Below are 24,939 nucleotides of genomic sequence, written 5' to 3'. Positions count from 1 at the left end.
ACAGTAAGTGATACATGGTCTTTTTCCTGGAATGAGAAAGTCTCATCCCAAGAATGAGCTCTACAAAAAAGACTTTAGGGGATGTTTACATAAAATGTGTTTTTGTGTCTGCTGCATCTGTGCTATTTGTGAAGTATCTAACCATTGTAAAGCACCTAACTTTTTCTTCATTGCCATGAGTGCAGTTTAAAAAAAAAAAGATTCAAGATCAAGATCAACATTTCACTATAAAAATGACAAAATGCATCACAGAGAATTTCAGGAATTTAACTGAATGAAATTAAAATAAACCAGTGAATAGTTTATCCACTTAATATGAATCATTAAATAAATCTAATAAGTGACAGAAGAGTGTGTTTGATCATTAGCTGTTTGCATGATACAAAGTAACAAAACAGCATTGTGTCACGTTAGACTACTACTTGTCAGACTACAGTTCATTACTGGACAAGCTATAATATATTAAAAATAGCAAAGCTACGCTACTAAAGTATGTGGGCAGTGGCAGTGAGTTAGAAGTGTCATTTCCTTTAGTTTCTCCACAGCAGTGCCGGACAACAAATTCACACTCTGTCAGACAAACAGTCATCATGCACATTGGTCACCAACACAAAGGAAAAAGGTCACATTTACTGTACATGTACACAAACACACATCAGACAGTCTCAACACTAAGGTCACTAAGAAAGAGAGAGAGCTGAATTCAGACGACAGGAAGGAGGTTAGCCAGACGGGCAGACAGTCAGAGCCTGGAATCCTGAGTAAGTGTTACCAATATCAAAGGAAAAATAAATGAGGTCATGAAAGAAGTTGGATAGAATGTGTATGTGTATATGTGTGTGTGAGAGAGAGAGAATGAATGAGAAAAAGAGAGGTTGCTGCCCTAACATGCCACTCACAGCTATCAAAACGTGTGCTAGGAGTCGGGGTGTTAGGTTTTCCGTATCGTATTTCAGAGCTGGAGAGGCTCCTGCGGAAGGGCACAAAGGGTTTCACAGTCTTACTGCTGTGCAGAAGCACAGTAATGTGTTTCATTCAGGTTGTGTTTGGTTCAGAGCACACACGTCAGTTTAACTAACATTCCCTCACTCAGACCACTGTAGTCTCTAATAACGGTAATAAACACTGACGCAAACATAATTACGCCATTAGTCTGGGAGTTGTAGACAGACTTTCAAACACGGTTCTAACATTAGTAATTAGAATTGTAAAACAAGGTCTGAAAAAAGATTTAATACACTGATGATGTAACAAAAAGCTTTTTGTGAATCAATTCATTCCATTAAGCACCGGAAAATTGCTACATACACATAAAATTGATCAAAGTGAAACATTAGGATGATTAAAAAATCTTCTTCTACTGCCCACTGTTTCCCACATATTTCTATATTTAAGTTTACATAAAATCTCCTGTATCAACTATCACCTAAAATAGCTTAACTTTTAACTTCAACTGTGTTGACCGCTTACAACAAAGATGAATGAATGAACGAACAAAAGGGACAGATAGACACAGATGGACAGACTGGCAGACAGACAGATAGATGATAAACTGAAAATCTGAAACAATGATAAACATAAGTTCGATAGATAGACAGAGATAGACAGACAGAGACTAATAGATAGAACAGAAAACAGATAGAACTATAGAGAGAATGATAGAACAGCTGCTGCAAATAGACAGACAGAACGACAGAGAGATAGATAGCTTGTGTTTCATTGCGTCACAGCAGAGTGACTAAATCAAGCTGTGAGACGATGACCACATGGCATGACTGTATCGTGCCTTTTGCCATTACACTGCTGATATATAAAAGGCCAACGTCAAGCCGGGAAGTGATAAAAAAAAAAAAAGTTCACTACATCAGTTACACAGGGGTAATGATCCCAAACCATATGGGACACAACTAATGTAACTATAACAACCTTATTCTAATGGACCGCTGATGTGCTGTCTCCATCTGCTTAGCCATGCGAGAAAAGACTACATATAAAAGCAGTCTGCCAGGACCATCCGTCTCCGCATGGGAAAATGCCCATTTGTGCTGACTTATCTATTAGAAAAACAAAAGCACTCCGTTGGTGAGCGTATCAAAGGGATGGGGCTGCTATGGCTATAAATCAAAGAAAAATGAAGCAGAAGTCAAAACAACCCTGGTGTAATTGTGCCCTGTGGCTCTTCTACCGCAATGTCTTCAATCAGGCCAAATGGGTCTTTTTTCTGTGCTTATTGAAATAATGCGGATGAAGAATGAAAGACAAAACGGACACATTTAGTTTTTTTTTACTCCATTCTTCAATCTGCAACAATTTTGGGTAATGAACATCTTCCTCAACTCGCCATTTCACACTCAAGGCCCCATTTGTTTTGCTTGCCCCATCATAAAGATAGCATTTTTTTGTTTTCAGGCCTGCGTAATTGAATTTTTCACCGCTGCATTGAGTGTTTGGTGAACGCCCCAGGACTCAAGAGTTTGTAGCTGTTCTGCATTACAAGAGGCATGATAATATCACAGACTCCAGGCTGTCCGATTAAAAGGCATAAATCCTGCCTTATACAACAGTTAGGTCTGTCTATGCAACCTGACTGGCCAGAAGGTTATACAGGTTTGGAATGACATGAGGGGGAGTAAATAAAATGTAAAAACGTAATTTGTAATAGAGGACTATCTCTTTAAATAAAACACATCTAAATCTGTGGAGCCGCCCTATGTGACGTGTCGTGTGTCTGTGTGTTCACACTGTTTAGTCTACTGGCCATTATTGTGTACATCTACATGTGAATTTGTTTATGCTTCAGCACCCATCAGACCCTCAGCACACTTTTTCCTCGCAAGCTGTGGCACACAGGAGCTTGTGTTTCCCTTCTGGATGGTGATGGGTTTGTGATAAAGCGAGCGCCTGGGGTCTGGACCATTACCTGCGTTACCCTGGCCACCAGAGACATGATGGACACACACTCCTCTAGCCACCAGTGGCTTTGATGGGTAGGAACACACATTCCCCATCTGTTGTTTATCTTTGCATCCTCTCTCTCTATTATTTAATCGGAAACATCTCGTCTTCCTCTGTGGAGAAGCTGAGATCGTTAGCTAGAATAAGTGAAAGTTAACGTGCCTGGCGTTTTCGACTCGTACATTACACATCACACCCTGATGTCACGTGTCTTTACGGGACCTTTACGGGTTTTGTGTGAACTCAAGCACATATCCTAGGTAATCACTGGCAGGGTGAAAGTGCAAAATCTAGCGACCCGGGAAAAATTCCCGGGACACATTACCCATGTATTTTCCGGAATCGCAGTGTGAAAGGGGCTTTGGTTACATAATGTAACCTTCATTCCCAGAAGAAGGGAATGGAGACTGACTGAATCCTTACTTACTGGACGATCTGGTTGCAGTAGTTTACAGCTCATGGGGGGAAATTTTTCAGGGAATTTTCAGTGAATAACAACCTGAACTTTGTTGCTATTACACAAAATGATTGTATGGCTTTAGAATATTATTATTATACACTACCATTCAAATGTTCAGGGGCAATATAATTTTTTTATAAAGAAATTAATATTTTTATTCGGCAAGGATGCATTGAATAATTAAAAGTGACAGTAAAGACATTTTGTATGGTAGTTTAGAGCGTGGATTGTATGGTTTATTTTTATAATGCTTTTGCAACCTATTTGAAGCTTGAAAGCCTCATACTATACAATCCTTTGAAATACCAATTTGTTGAGCAATTTTCATTCTTACTCAATTCCTAAACTAGCAAAAACCCAACACACCATCTACGAGTATGACATGGTTTTCCCAGCAGCGTTAACATTGCATTTTTGTCCATCCTTTCCCTCTGTCTTGTTTTCCTCCCCACCCCCACCCTTACCAATCTCCCTGTCCCTCTCTCATTGTCACTTACACAAACGGCAGATCAGCAAAACTCATGTCCAGTGCTCGATCATCTAGGTGGTTCAGAGGGAACAGGACAGACAGCCATATGGTCACATGTTCCCCCATGCCTCTGTCCACCTACACAGTCCTAATTAAACAAACCTACCCCATAGAGACACACTGCCGGCACACACACACACACACGCATGTGGCGTGAGAGAAATTCTCTCACAACAGGCATCTGTTGAAGCAGGCTGTGCTGTTTTTCTGTTCAGAACATTCTGGAATCAAGTATAAGCCAACTGCCGTGTTTAGTAATAAAATCATGAGATGATTGTGTACTCTGTGTGTATAAGTGCCTGTGTGAGAGAGAAAGTTCCCAACATGACATGTTCTGATGGGCAAGATGTTGTTCTGAAGTGACACACAAGCAGATGAATCTAGCGATCGCCCTTGGAGGCTGTCACATCAAAGTGGATAAATGTGAACCTTACGAAATCGCTGCTTTCGATTAGAATTCAGATATCGTTTACAACGAATGTGGCTACTCATAGCAGCAAAACCTCGCATGACGCTAATTTTAATTTAACCCATGCCTCATCTGCATCCTAAAATACCAGTCATACAGAGCATACATATTCTTAAACGAGAACAGAAAGGAAATGACTGCATATGAACATCACAATACTGGTCACAAGAGTAACATCAAATGTGAGAATATTTCCTAACCAGATTTCCTAAGCAATTTCTCTGTCAACGCTAAATGCACTTAAGTGCACTTTAAAAAGACGATTTTAAGTTAGCCTAAAGCAATTCATCCTTTTAAAATGTCATACAAATGCTTTAGTCGGACTGAAATCGCACAATTTTCGTGAAGTCAGAATAACAGCCCAAGACAATGGAATATGTAAACAACATTTACATTTACTGAAAGGCATGATGGGACAATCAGATCATAAGTGGGGCAGGATTTTGGATGAATGGGGTTTTCACAAATATAGGAATAGAAACCCTGACAAAATGCTATGTCTTCTGTTGCAATTGTTGCTGGTAAGGTCACAAAGTCAGAAACTGTTAAACATCCAAACCTCCAATACCGTTGAAACATTTGAGGTCAAGTATACTAAGTCATCCATGTACATACTATATCCTTTCGATGGCAAAGCTGAATTTTCACACATTATACCAGTCTTCTGTGTCATATGGTCCTCCATAAATTATTCGGTCCCACTTTATATTAGGTGGCCTTAACTACTATGTACTTACATAATAAATAAGTACAATGTACTGTTTGTGTTTATATTGTATTGTAAAACACTTTTGCTGCTATTGAGGTGGGATAGGGGTAAGGTTAGGGAGAGGGTTGGAGGTATGGGTAAGTTTAAGGGTGGGTTAAGGTGTGAAGTATGGGTCAACAGTGTAATTATGAATGTAATTACATAAATTAAATACAGATGTAATTACATGTAGTTTTTTTATATAAGTACAATGTAAAAACGTACACAATTGTACTAAATTATTAATTAAAATGTAAGTACATAGTAGTTAATGCCACTTAATATAAAGTGGGTCCAATTATTCTAATATGCTGATTTGGTGCTCAAGAAACTTTTATTATAATAATCAATGCTGAAAACAGTTGTGCTGCAGTCCTTTGAATTTTTGAACAGTAGTGTATGTGACAGATATTTCCCATACAAGATTCAATTATATTTCTTCCTGACTAGCAAAACAAGTCCATATTATAAACAAATGCAATATAACCATACAATAAATACCACAATAAAACTCAATTTAATAAAACTATGTCGACTTCAAGCATCTATTTGTCACCAGAAAGCCAACAGAACATCCCAAACCTTTGTGCCAAGGTTAAATCTGATTTTCATTAAATGTGTCTTTTTTTCCGTACCTCATGTTAATCTGTTCCAAATATCTCACAATATAATTTCCCATTCAATTTCCCTGTGCCTAGAAGCTCAAAAGTCTTCAGCGAGAACATCAGATGCAGCTATGTGGAGGAAGAGTGTAAATATAAAACACATCCATCGCAGTCCAGGCTTTCTGACAACCCAAAAGCCATTTATCACTGTGACAAAAATGTCCACCCCCAACCCAACACCGGTAATCACACTCACACTAACGCGCACACACACACACACACACAAAGAGCCTTGAGGCAGATGTGCAAGCCCACCTCCTGTCCTTTCAAACCCTTAAGCTGCTCAGACACACACACACACATACGCTTCTGGCACTAATCCAATGGTCCTCTCCAAAGGAGGGACACTGACTGGTTGAAAGGCAAATGGTTGTGTTGCTCTTCACACGACTAACAGCTGAGCTCTAAGCTCTCCCAGAAGAGCCTCTCTCCACAGAGCAGCTCCAGTCAGCTCTTTCCAGCCCACTGCTCTCAGACAACACACTCAGTGATTAAAGCAGTCCCACTGCCCTCCTCGTCCCACACACACCTTGTGCCCCCGTCCCACACTGCTCGCAACACACATACACAAATACATGCAGACACACATGCAGAGATCACGTGAAATCATCAAGATTTTTGGACATCCACCATAGAAAATTACTATGTTAAACATTTAGTACTTTGGTATATAAGTAGTGAGGTAATATTGCAGTATTTTAGAATATGTACTGTGGTAATAAAATAGAAATATCACTGAATGTGAATATGGTAATCTTTCTGCACCATACTGAAATAACACTGAAAGACATGCATTCCCATTGCATTTCAATGCATTAAACAATGGCAATACCATGTTTTTTGTTTTTTTTTTGGGGTGGGGGGGGGCTATAATAATATACTTGCATACTAGTAGTATCCATTAAAAAAGTACTTGGTTCCACAGTTCAGTGATGGCATTCATGCATTCATGTACCATTGTATTTACATGGTACTTCATGGTCTTCCAAGTATAAGCGAAAATATCATTACCATGATGTCTATGATACGCATCATGATAACACCAAGGTAAAATCTTTCAGTACAATCAAAGCACCTCAGTTTTGCCATGGCTTTTTAGTATCATGGCTGTTGTTTTACAAGTAATGCAAAAATGGGAATGTAAAAAAACACAAATGGTATTACCATCTGATATCACCACTGTACCATATACCACCATGGTACTTTTTGTAAGAGATGCCCCACTGCCCTCAGCACAAAAACACACACACACACACACACACAAACATATACACAGTCTGTTCCATAAACACACAGCCACACGCGCGCAAACAGACACAGGCAAATCCATAAGCTGCGCATGCACACACACAACGAACACAATGAAAAGCATTCAAATCTGCTCCGCGGGCTAAGAGTCAGCCAGCGCTGTGGGAACGTTTCCTCTGTACAGCAAACCAGAAGAAAGAGAAATTTAAACGATAGCTGTGACGCGCAACGCAGGGAGGAGAAGATCCAGCCATCCTCTAATCACCTTATCTGATTGTCCACAGCAGCTGAAAAAAACATCAACCATGGGTTAAAGTGAAAATACTTCTCTTTCCAACCCGCACAAGCAATCTATCCTCAAGAGCAGGACCCAGGCACCGTTCCTACGACCCCAATGCTGCATTCAGGGCTCCCTGGAGCTCAGAAAGTATCAAATGTGTGGAAATCCCAGGTTTATAAACATCACGGCCAGTTATAACATCCAACACAAAGAAAAGTCTGTATCCTTGCTGAGTATCCTTTCCAGGGTGGATCAAACCTCAATTAAAGGATCAAACCTCTATTAGGGGAATAAAAGACAACGGGGAAATGCCAGAAAGCGGGAGCTAGAAAGAAAGAGTGCACAGAGGTAACCCAAACAGCCCAAAGCAAGCAGGGAAGGAATGAAAGATCACAGGATAGTTTCTCATCAAGTTCTTCATTGCACTCAAACACACACAAACACAAACACCGACCCGGTTGTGATGGTCTCCCCGGCAGAACTCCCCGGTCTTCACCAGTTCAGGGAAAAAAACAAGGAAACCCCAAGGAATAAAGGACGAAAGGAGCTCCTCTCTTTGTGAGAAGGAGCGCACACTAGTTTTTTTCCTCTTTGCTCGGTCTCCCTGCTGAAGAAGGAGAAAAGAAGCTTCTCCCCAGAGACGTAACCCCCCCACCCCCTCCCTGAGGTTAATCCCAGCCGTGACAGCCTCCGTCCCACTCCGCACTCCTTACTCCGTCCTGTGTCGCGGCTCCAGCTCCGGCTCCGGCTCCAAAGCCTAGCTCAGTGGCCCGAAAGAGAGAGAAAGGGAAGGAGAGAGAGAAAGAGGACAGACAACAGTGCGAGCAGCAGCGTGAGAGCTGCCTCATGATGAAAGGCGATCCGCTGATCTCATCAAGTAGGGACAACAGGCAAACAGAGAGAAGGGAGGACACGCCCCTTACCCCACCCCCGAAACATGCATCCTCCTCGCCACAGTCTTTCACACTTTCAGCTCAGCCAATCAGCTGAGAGCTACTCATAAACACACATGCTTTGAGTCTCCAGCATGTTACTTCTAACACTCGGATATCGGTTTTGAAAGATAATTTGACTTCAGCTTCAGTGGCAAAATGTTATGAGGATGTAGCATTATTATGCTTATGCCCAACATAAAATATTCAATTTTAACACTGCTTAGAAAAAAAATGGCTCTATCCAGATAGGAGAGTTTGTGTTTTACAGATTTCCTTTGATGATTTGAATCCTGTTTAAAGTTAGCAAAACAAAAACAAAGAACCACTGTAGAAATTATGGCACAAATGATTAAAAAAAAAAAAAAAAAAAAGGTGAGCTAATCCTGTTTGCATGGGAATATCTGTGATTATGCCATTTTGCTAGTTTACTGGGTAAAACTTGTTCAAAATGATTATACACTGCTTACATCCAACACAGCATAAAAAGAAAAAATACTTTAATTCAATAAAATTAACTCTGTGAGAATCAACAATGAACTTTCCTTAATCACATGTGCAATATTTTATTTATATTGCATAGCATGGTACATATCAAATGTTTTATATATATATATATGAAATGCACACATTCAGACAACATATGATCTCACTATAATGAAATAAATAAACAAATACACAATACATAAAATAATAAATAATTATTTCTTTTGTGATATTTGCTTTCCTCAAAAATAAATTAAAACAAGTACACACATCTCATAAGTATGTATTTAGCATACATTTACTTACATTTATTAATTTAGCAGATGCTTTTCTCCCACAAAGCAACTTATACCTAATAGCTATTCCAGTCAACTGATGTGCAAAAAAAAAAAACAAGAAAAAAAAAAAAAACAAGCCTATACTGGTCTGGATAACTCTTCTAGACAACATTTTGCTAACTGGCCTTGATCTCTACATACACTAACCCCACATCTTTAGGTCAAACATTTTACAGGCACACTTCTGAGTCAAGCTCCAGATCTTGAATAAACACCATATCAGTCCTCAGTCCAGCAAGCCCCATCCAACCCCGAAACGCACTCAAATCACCCTGAGACACCCTGAATTTAGTCTTTCAGGGTGATGTGAGTTTCCTGACCATTTCCACCAAGGCCACACACAAAATGAAAGGTCTGCAGCAGTAAAGAGAGAGTGAGTTGCTCTTGCACTACCCCCTTTCACCCTCTTGCTGAAAACTCAATCAGCCTTTTCAAAAGTGCTGACCCACTCTCCAGGAAGCTCAATCTGAACGAAGTGCAAGTTGCCATGAAAACACACTCAGTCTTGAAGGATCAACTGCACCAGACATACTTCATGCCTAAAGCACAAACTGTGCAAATAAGCTACATGTAAAAACATTAAGTTACAAACAAGGAAAATGAACCAAAAATGTGGATGACTCATCCTGCACTTACTCTTTTTAACCAATCAAATACTCTCTATAACAAGAAAGCCCTTCCCAGTAACGCCATCTACTTCTGACCAGCAATGAAGTGCAATAGTCAGGTTCTGGAAGTAAAGATCTCATTCATTTTATCCATACAGGAACAGATTTGTAACAGTAATTACATACTTTTAAAAACAGACAGACATACTGTTTGCTACAAGGTTGTTAATCAAGGGTATTGATTTTGTTGAAGCCACCAGCCTATATCATAATCATGGGCAAACTGCATTGCCCATGATTCTGCCATGAAATCTCCACCAATCAGAGAATCAAATTTTATATTGTTAACACACACACACACACACGTATATATCCATTGCTTTTAATGTGATCAGGTTATTTACAATGCTTTTTGGATTGGAAATGCAGTTCCTTTTCTAGTTCTATACTAAAGGCCAGTCACAAATAACTGCCAATCCCATCAATATATAATGCTGAAACTTCCCGTTTCAAAAGTAAATACACAGGAAAGAAAACTGCACTCATCAAGCATCTTGCCTCGAGCCTCCAGTGCAACGGGGTTCTGTTTGTACTGTTAAGTGTTCCTTCAAATCGCAGTTTGCAACCAAACTCCTACCCATTACTCCAGCATTCATTGTCTTTCTCCTCTTTCTCTCTCTTTGTTGACCCATTGCAGTGGCCGGCTGTGTAAATTGCCTCCTCGTTTTCTGCTTCAGGGCGTTTTAACACTTTTGGGCCAGCATGTGGTGGGGGAACAGGAGAGATGGGAGGGACTTGTGTTAATCTATCAGACAATAGTGGAAGACCCCCTTCCACAAAGAGATAATGGCCCAGCGGACTGAGAGGAGGGCTCCATCAGAGTGGTCTTTGTATAATAAAGTGGAGTGGGAGGGGGGCCAGGCACACCTCCCGGCGACACACGTGTCACAAACAAAGCCCCGCAATTGTCCGAGCTCCAGTGCTGGAGGACAGAGAGGAGAGGGGTAGAAAGGAGAGGATGAGAGGGCAGTCAAAAATGATGCTCATCTGGCAGTTACAAAACTGCCCCTGGACAGATGGCAAATAAGAGAGAATGAAAACGAAAAAAGAAGAGTGTGGGTCATGTGGTGACAGATATGATGACACATATTCAGAAAGCAGACATTATCCACAAGCAAGCAAGGTTCAGCTTACAATTACAGATCACACGTACAGCACACACACACACAGAGATGGATGGATCCAAGAGGAAGCAACTATATTGCCCTTCTCTTTGTTGTATGACACAATAGCCCCTTACATCAGAGTGAGGCTACACATGGAAAACTCTGCCACCCCCTCTATTCGGGCACTCGGTGCAAAAAAACAACAAAAAAAACAGACCAGCTGGATCCACACTGATATCATTTACTGCACCAAACACAAACAAAATCATCTGCACACATAAATTTTACTCTGAACACACACACACACACACACACAGGTTAAAATGTTGAACAGCTTATGTACTGTCAGAGCATCTAGCACTACATAAAGTTGTAGAGTATTATAAGATAAATGATATATAAAATCCAGTATATGTTTATAATACTCTAATTAGTTATTGTATTATAATACATTTTGAATAAACAATGTGAGTGTGTGTGTTTGTGCATAATATTTACTTATAATAACACATAATATGTGTTTGTGTACACACACACACACACACACACATATAAATATAAACACATTTGCATTTGTAACAAAGCAGACTAAATGAAAATGATTCATGATTCAATCACTTGAAAGATTCTAATCAGAACCAAAGATTATGTTCATGAATCACCATTTCATATCAAATCTTAAAAAAAAAAAAAAAAAAAAAAAAAAAAAATTGTTCTTTTATAACACTACTTTTCAAAAAAATTTTATAATGCGAAAGCACCCATTGAAATATTTTATATCGAACTGGTTGTGTGGTGTAAGTGTCTGTGTACAGTTGCATTTCCTAATTTCCCAGAAATCCCACAGATACTGATATAAAGATTTGCACAAATATATTTGTCCACAAAAAGGGAGTGATATACTTATATAGTGAATAATATAAAGAAAAAAATCCAGATAGATTAAACATACACACCATAGACTGCCAACAAGACAAGCCACCATACAAAACGTACCTAAAAACAGACTTCAAAACACACACACACACTCCAGACAACAAACACAGGACATTCCAAATAAAACATTCCAGGACACAGTCACAGAGAGAAACCAAAATAACAGACACACTCAAATCACAGACACCACACCACTCAAACACATGACATCGTCTTCCAGTAGCGAGAAACAAGCTCATTTAAACACTGCTCGTACACACATGGTTTAAGAGATCTGGCAACAAGAACCAATGCTCCATTTGTCTCTTAGCTTCGATCGGGGTGTGATAATTCTGAAGCTACTCATCAATATGACATCTGAATTTGCAGAGTACAGCGTCAGGCTATACATCTGGGAAGGGAACAGAATCAATGCCTTAAGTGGTGGAGAAGTGGGTTCAGAGCTTAGACACAAGGATGGGGGATAAAATAAACGATAAATTTGGCAAGACAACCTTCCTTCTTGCCAAAATCTACTTCCTCTGTTCCTTACATTCCAGCTACACTTTAATCTTCCATTTCAGGTACAGCTTCCTTCCTGTATGAGTATGTTCAAATTCAATTTCATCCCTCAGATGATGCCGGAATGATCATATTTACAAGATGAAGACAAATGAACATCTCACTGGCATCTTTACTAGTTGAGATACACTACCATTAAAGGAAAATTCAAGTGATTAAAAGTAACAGTAAAGACATTTAACCCTCTACATTACGACTAAATCTTCACATCAGGCGACTAAATAATAACTGTTAAAATGGGTTTAAATCAGGACAGACAGCAGTTTCAATATATTTGCAGCAATTTCTAGTAATTATTAAACCATAATGTGCATTGATAACTGCTGACTACGCTTTACAATAGCATTTTATTCAAGGGAGTAATAGAGCATGTCGTTTTCAAATAAGCCTGAAGGACTTGATTAGTTGGATCAGGTGTGTTTAATCAGGGTTAAATATAAACTCTGCAGGGTTCCAGCCCTCCAGGAATTGAGGTTGACACCCCTGGCATACACGGTTGATTTATGCTTTTATACTTTTTATTTCTAATTAATAAAATTCATCACAGTTTCCCCAAAATTGTAAGGACATTAATGAATCACACATTTTAAAGTGTATTTTTATATTTACATTTGTAACATTAAAAGACTTGTCTGAGTCACAGAGTATTTTTAATAAATTAGCTGAGTGAACTGTGTGCAAAATGAAATGTGTGTAAAATCTTCTTTGTGATTAGAAGATTTGATTCACTGTGAGGATTTAAAAGTCACATCATTCTGTGTAGAGGATCTTACCCTGCATACTATCCATCATTCATACATACTATCCATCCTAAATAGTATGTGAAATTAGAATAAGTGCGTCACAAAGCATAGAATGATGAAAAGAGTATACTGAAAATTCCTGCATGGTCTACGGTTTCAGAAAGATTTTTGAACTGTGGATCCGTGCACACTCTAATGGCTAATCTTGCCCACAATCCACTGCGCTTTGGTGAAGGATTTGGTTCAGAACAACAAACACGAATGGAACAACTAAAAACATGGTAGAAGTGCACGACCGATGGCTCGGTAGAGAGGTTTAGATGAAGGTGATTGAGTAACTAATAATCAACATTTAACCTGGTAAAAAATAAATAAAATAAATAATAATAATAATTATATATATATATATATATATATATATATATATATATATATATATATATATATATATATATATATATATATATAATGTTATGTGTTACAATTCATCTGCACCAACAATTTGAACATTTGTGTGTACTTTTTTCTTCACCAAAATAGTGCATACTTTAAGGGCATAGTACAAGCAGGCACATTGGGACACAACATTAGAGTTTACAGCATTTGCCCCATGCCCTTTTATTTGAGGTCATGCCCTCTCTAATCTAAGTGTCTTTATGTGTCATTATGTCCTTGTTCTCTTATTGCAGTCCACAACAGTGACAGTGGGGGTCTCTGTCTCCGTGACTGTTTGTAAGGTCAGGGGAGGGCTAAGAGGTCAGGGTTTAATCAGTATAATGGCCTCTAGTATATCTCTTTTCCCCCGATGACCTCAAAAACTGGCCACTGTGATCCCCGTGGCAGCTGTTGATCTGTGTTTGACCCTAAAACCACCCTCAATAAGATGATCCAATCCCTGTCCTATTGCCACCTCCACTGGCCCTAATACCCCAACAGACACACATTTGGGATAATGAGGATAAATCTTAAAGCCCTAAATGCACTCAAACAGAATGGATGAGCTTGGTATATAGTGACAATAGCCGTTTCCATCCAAGCTGCATATTTATTTTATTCGAATAAAGCGATAATCATAAAAATAACTTGTAAATAAAGCAGCACATATCATATATTCAAGAAAACAAAAAATATCTCTTTCAGAGAAACTGCTGTAATTTACAAATAGAAATGGAAGTAGTAGTAACTAGGCCATTCATTGTGGGTCTTTTATTTATAAAAATAATAAAATACTTTCTAGACATATTAAAGCATGCAGAACATGCAAACATTTTTTTCCAAGTTCATGTTTTCTAGGGATTGGTGGCAGATGTCTGGAGTGTGAATGTCCCTTCTGGGAGGTGCTATTAGCCAATCAACCCAGTGTTTTTTCTTAGCTTTTGTGTGTGTGTGAACTGAGTCACATAACCTGATGCAGTCACATGACTTATTTTATTTAAAGGTGACATTACATGAAAATCTAACTTTTTCCAGGGTTTAAGTGCTATTATCAGGTCCCCGGTGAATCAACCAATCAAGGAAACATGAAAAAGATTAACTTTGTTTTGGTAATCCTTTTTCTGCAAGCATCTGCAAAAATAAGCACGTCTGATTTCGCTCCCCTGGTGACATGGCAAAGGGATATTATTATAATAATCATGCCCCTTAATCTGTAAATTTACACCCAGGGTGCGGTCATTTTGATTTCACAAGTGGCAATGGTGTACCAGCTCTAATGCCATGGTGAAAGTTTAAGCTGTTCTGTCTTTGGCTGGACAGACGAGAACAGAACACTATTTAGAGGCCCAGCCTCAGAGGAGACAAGAGAGCAGTGGATTTATTCATTTATTTACTTATATAAGTAAATTGCTACTGCCACACAGATCTAAAATAAACATGCAATTTTTTTCTCAGCCGTTGACCTTCACAGACATAACCTACTGTTTTTGTAACTCGTGTTTTTAACGTAAACTTCTGTGTGAATGAGAACTTAATTTAATACTCACATGCTGTGTGTTGTCTGCTTTCTGTCCATTTGCTTTGTATTTGTAACGTACACTCAGAAAACATTATATCATAAGTTTAAACTCATAAGGTATAAAACGCATGATTTCAGCGATATAAACATGATAATCAGAACCAAAACAGCTATTTTTAGCAGGTCCGAAATGTTATGGCAGCTGCTCTATACTGGAAAAGGGGCGGGGAGCAGCAGCTCATTTGCATTTAAAGAGACATGCCCGAAAAACAGCATGTTTCTGCTGCCACTCAAAATAGGTAATAACCAAGCGGCAACCTCCCGCTCTCTCTTGTGAAGCCAACAAGGAAGTGACTAAAACTGTAATTCATCGACTGGCCGCTTGAGGCTGGCTGCAAAAGGGAGTCAATCCCATAGATTCCCCATGTTAAAATGCCCACCTTTACAGCAGAAAAAAACATGTTTACAGCCTGGTGCAAAATATTATTTTGGTCTACATAGCTAATTTTGCCCTTCATGACAACTGTGAGGGGGGTGATTTTTTTTATAACTCATCCATTTAAATCATATTAAACCTTAAAGTTCTGCATAATTAAGGTATCGGTGCTGCTTTCACTGCCGTCATGCTAGGTGGGCGTGACTTCAGCAACCAGCTCCCGCCTTTTTGCCCATAGAAGCATATAGTCCATAGAAGCAACGGGACAAAATTGTTCAACAACGTCTGCAAGATTCGGTGGGTAATTCATATTTCTCTTGGCACAGCGATTAGAAGACTTACAATTGTCAGACGGGTTGCTCACGTGACCTCTACGTCATCAAGCTCAGTTTGAGTCTGCGCAGTACGCTCGACCCCCAGGAAGTGCGTGCTTCTAATTGGCCTCAATTGTCTCCGTTGAATCCAATGGGGTCGCTGTGTCCATTTCTTTTACTGTCTATGGTGGTGACGCGCTGCCAAGATGGCGAAGGTCCGCTCTGCACACTTTAAGTTTCAAAAACACTCTTCAGGAGTCTACGGGTGACAGACACTACGTCCATGTTTTTATACAGGCTATGGTAATAACCCCAATAACCCTGGCATGTGAATTTTATTAGGGGAACCCCAGCAAAAAAAAAATTATTTATCCCCCAGGGGACCCCCCGTCGAAATGCAACTGGACTAGTTTTGAGTAGCAATTGGGTGGGTTTACTCCGAGGATTAGCACTATTTTTTTATATTTCAAATAAATGTTTATCTTTTGAACTTTCTACTGAAAAAAAATTAAACAGCACAACTATTTTAAACATTAACAATGAAAGCAAACCATAATGATTTCTGAAGGATCATGTGACACTGAAGAAAAAAAGTCAACATTGCTATCATGGAAATAAATTACATTTTAAAATATATTAAAAAAGAAAGCAGCTATTTTATATTGTAAAAATATTTCCTAATATTACTTTTTATAGTGCTGTATTTTTTCATTTATTTTCTTAAAAGGCTGCTTAAGTTGACTTTATTTTGGATTAAGTTTTGTGTCAAAACCTCTGCAGACAGCTCTCTAGGTTTTGGAACAGAGCAGCTCTGTACCCTCTTTGCAATAGCATTAATTAAATAAAAATAAAAAAACAGAAACAAACCTTCTGTTCAAGTCAGGCATTGTCAAGGGCTTATCAGACCACAGAACAGAACCTGGCTGAATGTGTGCGTTTGTGTTATTCCACTCTCCTTTCTTTTAGCGTTATTACTGCAAATTCTTTGTTCTGTTTAAGCCAAATAGCTGGCATGTGTTGTGGGTGTCGGGCCCTTGTAATTCAACCCTGGGCCCTGACACACAGGGAGTAGCAGATGGGGATGGCTGATTTTCAAATTCTATCTGCTGCTACTTCTCTCTCGCTCTCTTTCTCTGAAATATTCAGAGACTCACAGGCTCCTGTTACCTGCCTGGCCAGCAGACGAGGGCCTGCGGATCCACTTTCCTACCACAGTATCTCCAAGGGCAACAAGTACGGAGTGTGTGTCCGCATGTAAGAGAGAGCTCACGTTTGTTTGCAATGGTATATGCATATACAGAAGATGTACTTTCCTCTCCTCTTGCTCTCTTACCAATGTGTGTGTGTGGTCATTGTCGGACATTCACAGAGGCATTTGCATTATTTATTGTGCTGCTCCAGGTCTGTATAATCAAAAGGCGCCCGATACCATTCTGAGGGACACATGACCTCAATTTGGTCTCATCTGGATTTTATAAAGCAATACTGCTTAAAGGGCACAAAGGGACACATTTAGGGGTCTCCACAAAAATGGGAGGGCCAAACTACCTCCAAATATTACTCTAGCCATAAGATAAATAAACTCAAGAGTTAGAAGGCGAGGAGTAAGTATTCAGTCCTGATCTGTTACCTACCAATTTACCTAGTTCCACCCACTTGCATTTCATCCATTATAAATGAATAAAACAATGCCACAGCCCTATTTGATCCACAGTCTCAACCTTTTTAAGAGGCCACATGTAACAATCACTTTCTTTCAAGTCTTCAACTCTTTTTAAAGGGGTCATATGATGCTGCTAAAAAAAAAACATTATTTGGTGTAATGAAATGGGTTTATGCGGTCTAAGGTTCAAAAAACTAATTATTTTCCACATACTGTCCATCATTGTTTCTCCTCTATGCCCAGTCTTCTGAAACACATTGATTTTTACAAGGCTCATCGGTCTGAAAAAAGCGAGGTGTGCTCTGATTGGCCAGCTATCCAGTGCATTGGGGTTGGCTGAATACCTCAAGCGTGTGACGGAAATGTTACGCCCCTTAACATATTGTGATGCCCTGTCCAGCCAGAACGACAAGACATTAAATATTAAAACCCATTCTAAATGTGATATACCGTATTTTCCAGACTAAAGTCACACTTTTTTTCATAGTTTGGCTGGTCCTGCGACTTCTAGTCATGTGCGACTTATTTATCAAAATTTATTTGACATGAACCAAGAGAAATGAACCAAGAGAAAACATTACCGTCTACAGCCGAGAGAGGGCGCCCTCTCGTGGCTGTAGACGGTAATGTTTTCTCTTGGTTCTTGGTTATAAATAAATGAGACGTATAATCCAGTGCGACTTATATATGTTTTTTTTTTCCTCGTCATGACGTATTTTTGGACTGATGCACCTACTTAGGTGCGACTTAAAGTCAGAAAAATACAGTAAACATGATTTCTAGTCGTGTCCACTTTTTGAAGGCCAAACAAAGTAGTTTCGCTTTCTCAACGAAAACAGCGTCACAAGAGTGAGCTAAGGCCTTGAGTGAGGGGAGGCCGGAGGTCTTGAGAATGGCGCGGACGGAGGATTATACGAAAGAGCGTCCGTTGGGCTTGCGGCAACCACATGTGATGACCCCGGGCTGGACTCCACTTCATCCACAGTGACCCAGTGATCCACAGTGCAAAGTTGATGTATTTCCTCATTGACCAGCATGGATCAGCTCCAGGCATGAAAAAGCGGATATCGTTCTCTTTTGGAAGGCCAAACAAAGTAGTTTTGCTTCTACACTGAAACACACAGTGTCCATACGACATGACGGTGACGGCAACAAAAATACTACAACGAGAATAAAAGGTACTACTTCTTTCTTTGCGTTAACATCTGGGTAACATTAGGCAAATCTTCCCACATAGTGAAGTAGAGATGTGGGGGTGTGTTAGAACAAGCCGTTTTAGTGGGGTGTGGATGAGTCTTAACTTTTATAAAGAATATCTCTTTGGATTTGAGACTTTAGTCCTTGGAACTTTACAGACCTTCTTTATGCACCAAGAGCTTATAACACTCCAAAGAGAAAGGGGGAAAAAAAAAAAAATCATATGACACATTATATGACCCCTTTAATAAAAAACAAGGAAAATTCTGCATTCCCTTCATAAATCTGTTAACCTCTTGGTCATCATCAATGGTGGAATGATCTTTCTAACTCCTTTAGAAAAGCTGATTATTTTTTATTCAGTCAAAAATTAGAAACATGTACAGCCACCATGGAGATCAAATGCTATTCAAAAAGATTCTGATGAAAAAGCCAAGATATGAATGATGGGCAAAAAGATGAGGCTGAACACTGAATACACACTTGCTTATTGGACACAATGAAGCACAAAAGGCCTGATATAGACGGAGTTCCTCACTGTCAACTTTTATACACTGTTATTTTCAGTAATCAATATCGCTTCTATAGACCGTGTGATTGAAGGTTCATTTGGGAATGGATGAAAGGTCACGTTCGCTCCAAACAGCATGGCTGGAGTGTCTGTGTCTGAGCAAGACACATACTCCATCATGGTTAATGGAATGCACATGTAAACAAACAAACAAACAAACATGGATCAGAGAACACCAAAGGTCACATGCCTTTTTCATGGGGGTCAAGTCTAAAAAATGAAGAGAATACATTTATGCAGAAATCTTAGCATTTGCACCAGGGGCGATACTAAGATTTCAGTAGTATATAAGCATTAGCTGATGTGTCTACGAAATATTTATTGACTTATGGGAGGAAGTGAGTTTGATGTTGACAAATCTGTTAAAAATGGCTTTATTCGCTGAAATAAACTTAAGACAAAAAAAAAAAAAATTATATATATATATATGAGAAACTGTAATAAAATAGTTTTAAATTAAATTTAAACTTACTAAAATTACTAAGCCAAACACTGAAAAAAATAAAGCTAAATTAAATAGTCTTAAAAGTGACACAAATGACAAAAACACATTATAAAATTACTCAAATATAAAAGCTAATTCCAAATATTAATATTATCTAAATAATACTAAAATACCACTGCATCTTTTATAGTAATAATAATCCTCTGACAAACATAATATATATAAATAAAGCATATAAAATATATATTTTATATATAATATATAAAAAGCATCACGAAAAGTCATGTCAAATTTCTTCCAACTTGATTTTATGAAAAATTTTACACACTATTTTATGGCTTAATTTTAATTTAATCTACCTGGATCATTTTACCCTGAAGGGAAAGGAAGGAAAATTAAGGATCTAGTTTCCATCATGACCCTGACACCTTTGCGCAAATAATTTTTTGTTTCCATGACAACTGTGAAATGACGGCATGGAAAGATAGTAGCACCATGCACGGCGAGAATGGCTTCCATGATATGGAAAGATAAGTGTGTTGGAGACAGCAGAGAGAGAGGTACGAAGACCAGAGGCAAAAAGTAGGCCAAAGAAAGAGCTAAGTATAATAAGTGTGCTACAGACAACTAATGTCGCCTTACAATGGCAGCACTCCCTGCCGAACAGGTCTGTCAATTCACTGCTAAATTTCCCAAGGGGTTTTGCAACAGCGCTTGGCACTTCCAGGCCTCTGGTGTGTGGAGTGCTGGGGGTTTCTGAGTCTTCTGCTCTACCTGAATTTACCAATGACGAGCACTGTGCAAATTAGGTCACAGGGTACGGTCAACAGCATAGGAAGGCTGATGACTCTCCCGATAGGAAGACTTGGATAAAAAAAAAAAAAAAAGAGCAGGTTTTGTGGCAGCTTGATAGCTGTGTTTCTGACCTCTTGTCATCTCATTGTAAGAGTTTTCTATTTTACTGTGCACTGTATACTCAAGAGGTGTCAAAAGCAGCATAATGGTGAAATATAAGCAAGCTCTGTCAGAGTGTCAAAGGGTTTATAAAAAGCAACTGAAATTTAGCACAAAAAGACATTTGGTTCAGATTTGTAAGTTCTTGAGGGAGGGTTACTTTAACGTACACTACTGTTCAAAAGTCTGGGGTCAGTACATTTAAAAAAGAAAATTGTAAATACTTATGTTGCATAAAATTGATCTGAACTTTCTATTATAAAGAACAATTTTATTTTTATTTTTTACATTGATAACGTTTAATGAGCAACAAATCATCATAATACAATAATCTCACAAGGATCATGTGTTGCTGGAGACAAGTAATGGCTGCTGAAAGACCCTACACTGGTGAGAGTACTTCATTCCTTTCATAGCTATTCCCATTTTCATGATATGTACAGGTAACCTTATTGAATCTTCTTTTTTATATCTGTAATGGAATACAGTAACCTTTTTAAATTACATAACCTCATTTCGAGTCTGCTGTAACTTCTCAAGTCTGGGTTTATCACATTGTTGCATGTATCAAATAACACCTTCCTGAGAACTGTAAATGCATGATCATAAAAGCTAAGATAACAGATTACACATGAACTAGCAGGTGGGCTAGCAGAGAACCATTGTAACCCCTTGAAGACCATTCCCCAGGTCATTTCCATATCATCCGCAGGTGAAAAAGACTTGATGAGGGTCATTCAGCAATGAAACAACACAGTCTGACAATTTTTCTTTGAGAGGGTAGATAATACTGTTCCTTTTTGTTCTCATCTGCTACTAGCGTAGCATATTAGATTAGCCTTGACCTGACCTCTATGGACTTGTCTCTAGTTTTTTTTTTTTTTTTTAATGAGCACAATGTTAATTTTTTTACTCATATGGACTTGAATACTTAATTCAAACTAATTCAGTGACAAAGTAACAGGAAATGTTTGTATGAGGGGAGAGACTATGAAATCCCATTTTCCTTTTCTTCCGATAGCTTTTACATTCTCTGTCCATATCTCAATCTTAAGCTCTTCTCGAGCTCTTTTACTTGCTTGATCTTCACACAAACTAACATCTCTCTCTCTCTCTCTCTCTCTCTCCTCTCTCTCTCTCTCTCTCTCTCTCTCTCTCTCTCTCTCTCTCTCTCTCTCTCTCTCTCTCTCTCTCTCTCTCTCTCTCTCTCTCTCTCTCTCTCTCTCTCTCTCTCTCTCTCTCTCTCTCTCTCTCTCTCTCTCTCTCTCTCTCTCTCTCTCTCTCTCTCTCTCTCTCTCTCTCTCTCTCTCTCTCTTCTCTCCTCTCTCTCTCTCTCTCTCTCTCTCTCTCTCTCTCTCTCTCTCTCTCTCTCTCTCTCTCTCTCTCTCTCTCTCTCTCTCTCTCTCTCTCTCTCTCTCTCTCTCTCTCTCTCTCTCTCTCTCTCCTCTCTCTCTCTCTACTCTCTCCTCTCTCTCTCTCTCTCTCTCTCTCTTCTCTCTCTTCTCTCTCTCAAGCAACAAACAGCATGTTGCTTAAAGGTGACCCAACCTGAACCATCAATTAGGTGCTGCCTGAATTAGTCAAAGACCATATTGAGGGTGGAGTGTTAAGCAGAATTCAGCCAAAGCTTTGGCGCAAACAAATGCCGTGATCGTTCTCACTTCCTCTCATTTTTCTGTGTGAGGGAAACCACTGATGACACCATGAAAAAAGGTAAAGCTTAAAGGGATATTCCATCCAAAAAATGTAAATTATCATGTATTGCACCTCATATTGTTTCAAACCTTTATGACTTCCTTTCATTTTTGGAACATACAAAAAAAATAAAAAAAATAAAAGATATTAAGAAAGTTTAGAACCAACCAACATTTTGAGCCCAATGACATTCATTGTATGGACCAAAAAAGAAGAGAGAGCACAATAGACACACGGATGGACAGATGGATGGATGGATAAATTGAGAGACAGAATGATAGAACGTGTGATAAACAGAACTTTAGATTAGAACAATGGATGGATAGATGGAAAACCAGACGGACAGAATCGCAACAGCTTATTTTCCACAAATTATCAGCTGCAGGTGCATCTGAATGAGCACACAAGACTGTATTCTTTACTCCATGTAACAGTTAATTATCTCTGCTTTGCAATCCTTAAGACCAAGAATGACAGTATCATCTGAGAATTTTACAACAATATCAGATAGGGAATCCTATATTCATTGGTGTACACACCCCTGGGGGACACCAGTACTAATGGACCTACACTCAGAAAGAGTCTGCTTGATTTTGACTGGTTGAGTCATACTAGTAAGAAATGCATGGAACCATTTGATGCTATGGATTAATAGCCATACTATATATTTTGGAGGGCATAAGGTGTGGCAGAACGACATTAAAAGCAGAGCTCAGACCAAGAAAGAACTACCTGGCATAAGCCTTGCGATCCTGCCAAATGTTTTAAATCATGATCCACCACAATAAGAATAGCGTCACCAATGCACCGATTGATTTGATAGGCAAACTAAAAATGATCAAGATAGTCCTTAAGCTCTTCTTTAAGCTTCCACACCATAATCCTCTCCAAATACTTTCACTTTTGACGACCAGGTCTTTTTGGAACTGGCACATAAAATGATTTCTTCCAAATATCTGGAATAATATTTAAATCAATGGACCTCTGAAAAATGTCCACCCATGCAGGGGCTAATCTGCAAAGGTTTTCAAAATAAAAGCAGAAAGATCATCCTGCCCAGATGCCTTTCAATTTTAAACTAATTTAAAGGTTAGATACAGAATCGTCAACCTAACAGCCCCAAGTACATAACAACAGTCATAACAATTAACAGGGAACCTACAGTAAAATTATTAAGCACATTTGCCAGTGCCTCCTCATTTAAAACCTGCATACCTCATATTAGTTACACCTTACCACAACTTTTTGGGATTTTTACTCCAATCACTATCAATTAAATATCTGTAATTCTTAAGAGTTTCTCTTATTTTATTATTAAGCTTTTTCTGAGCCAGTTTTAGAAGTTTAGGGTCCCGTTGTTTTAAAGCCAAGTGTTTCTGATTTATACACTCTTTTACCTCCTTGGTGATATAAGGCTTGTTATTTGAAAAAAATGAATCGTTTAAATGGAATCACATAATCTAAACAAAATTTGACATGTGCAGACCTGAATATTCCTGTGAATATCTGGACCATACCGCACCTCTCAGTCAATACAGAGAAACCTGCCTTTCAATATCTCCTACCTTGTGTCACCACCTTGTTCACAGGCTTCTGACTTCTGCAAGGTACAGTAGAAAGGAATGAGCTACACCGTATTATGGTCCGACTTTGCTAATGGTGGTTTAAATAATGCATTGGATATGTTCCCACAAAAAGGCAAAATATTAGTGTTCATTGTATTGCAGTTGACATTGTTGAAAACCAGGAATAAAATCTTTCAAGATAACAGTGATTCATATCACCCATAATAAACAGAGAAGCATTAGGAGCACGTTGGAGCTGCTGTTGCATGCACTCAGGCACCTGCGATACAGCTATTACTCAGTTTCCATCCAGCGGCACATAAACAACACAGATGACAACATTGCAAAACTCATGTGGCAAATAAAAGGTCACAAGCTAATGCACAACAGCTCCACGTCTTTGTCACTGATAGTCTCCCTCACAGTAATGCAGCCACACCATATAATTATAAACATGCTTTTTTTTGACACATCTATTTTTGTGCTCTGAATTGTGTGCGTGTGTTGGGGGGGGGTGTTAACTTCAAACTAAAAGTTAAACATTTAGGAGTCAAATTCACCTCAGTCCGGACACATAAATTCATAATAGAGTTCTAAAAAAGGCCTCTGAACTAGACCTAGTTTAAAATAATAATAATAATAATAATAATAAATAATACCTTCTTAAGATATCAATGTTGAGTACCGGTAACTGCAAACAGATCTACACAACACATCAGTCAATCCAGGCATGTAGCCCCAATGGGTTTTGACCCAGTTTTGTTATCCTAAATGTGAAGAAAAATTAATGAATAAATAAATGAGAGGAAGGGGGCTGTGCTGCGTTTGGTGAACTCTGCTCATGGCATTGTAAATGATTAATGCCTCTCCTATTAAGAGCAGCTGCTTCCTGTGTGATATCATTCCAGTGCTTTATACAAGTGACGTAAGTGCACCTCCATTAGACAGCACAACAAATTCTCAAATCCACACAACACCCATTTGTTGAAATATAAATCAAGTTCTGCCTAAAAAATAAATA

The 24,939-nt window shown here is 38.7% G+C and overlaps 1 protein-coding gene across 4 annotated transcripts in view; it reads right to left on the bottom strand.

Annotated features, from left to right (window-relative positions):
- Positions 1-24,939, bottom strand: part of LOC113120391 (SPRY domain-containing SOCS box protein 4-like) — a 53,745-nt gene that overhangs the window by 28,206 nt on the left and 600 nt on the right. Inside the window, exon 1 of one of the 4 annotated variants that reach the window (XM_026290223.1) lies at positions 15,107-15,228. The exons of 1 other annotated variant lie outside the window; for it this stretch is intronic. The gene's annotated coding sequence lies outside the window, so the exon portion shown is untranslated. 2 more of the 4 variants (XM_026290220.1, XM_026290217.1) reach the window with 2 other exon arrangements.

The sequence above is a fragment of the Carassius auratus genome, chromosome 2 (genome assembly GCF_003368295.1).
Source record: "Carassius auratus strain Wakin chromosome 2, ASM336829v1, whole genome shotgun sequence".
Classification (NCBI taxonomy): Eukaryota; Metazoa; Chordata; class Actinopteri; order Cypriniformes; family Cyprinidae; genus Carassius; species Carassius auratus.
The sequence above is the reverse complement of the archived record's forward strand: the minus strand, read 5'-3'. Positions and strand labels throughout refer to the sequence as shown.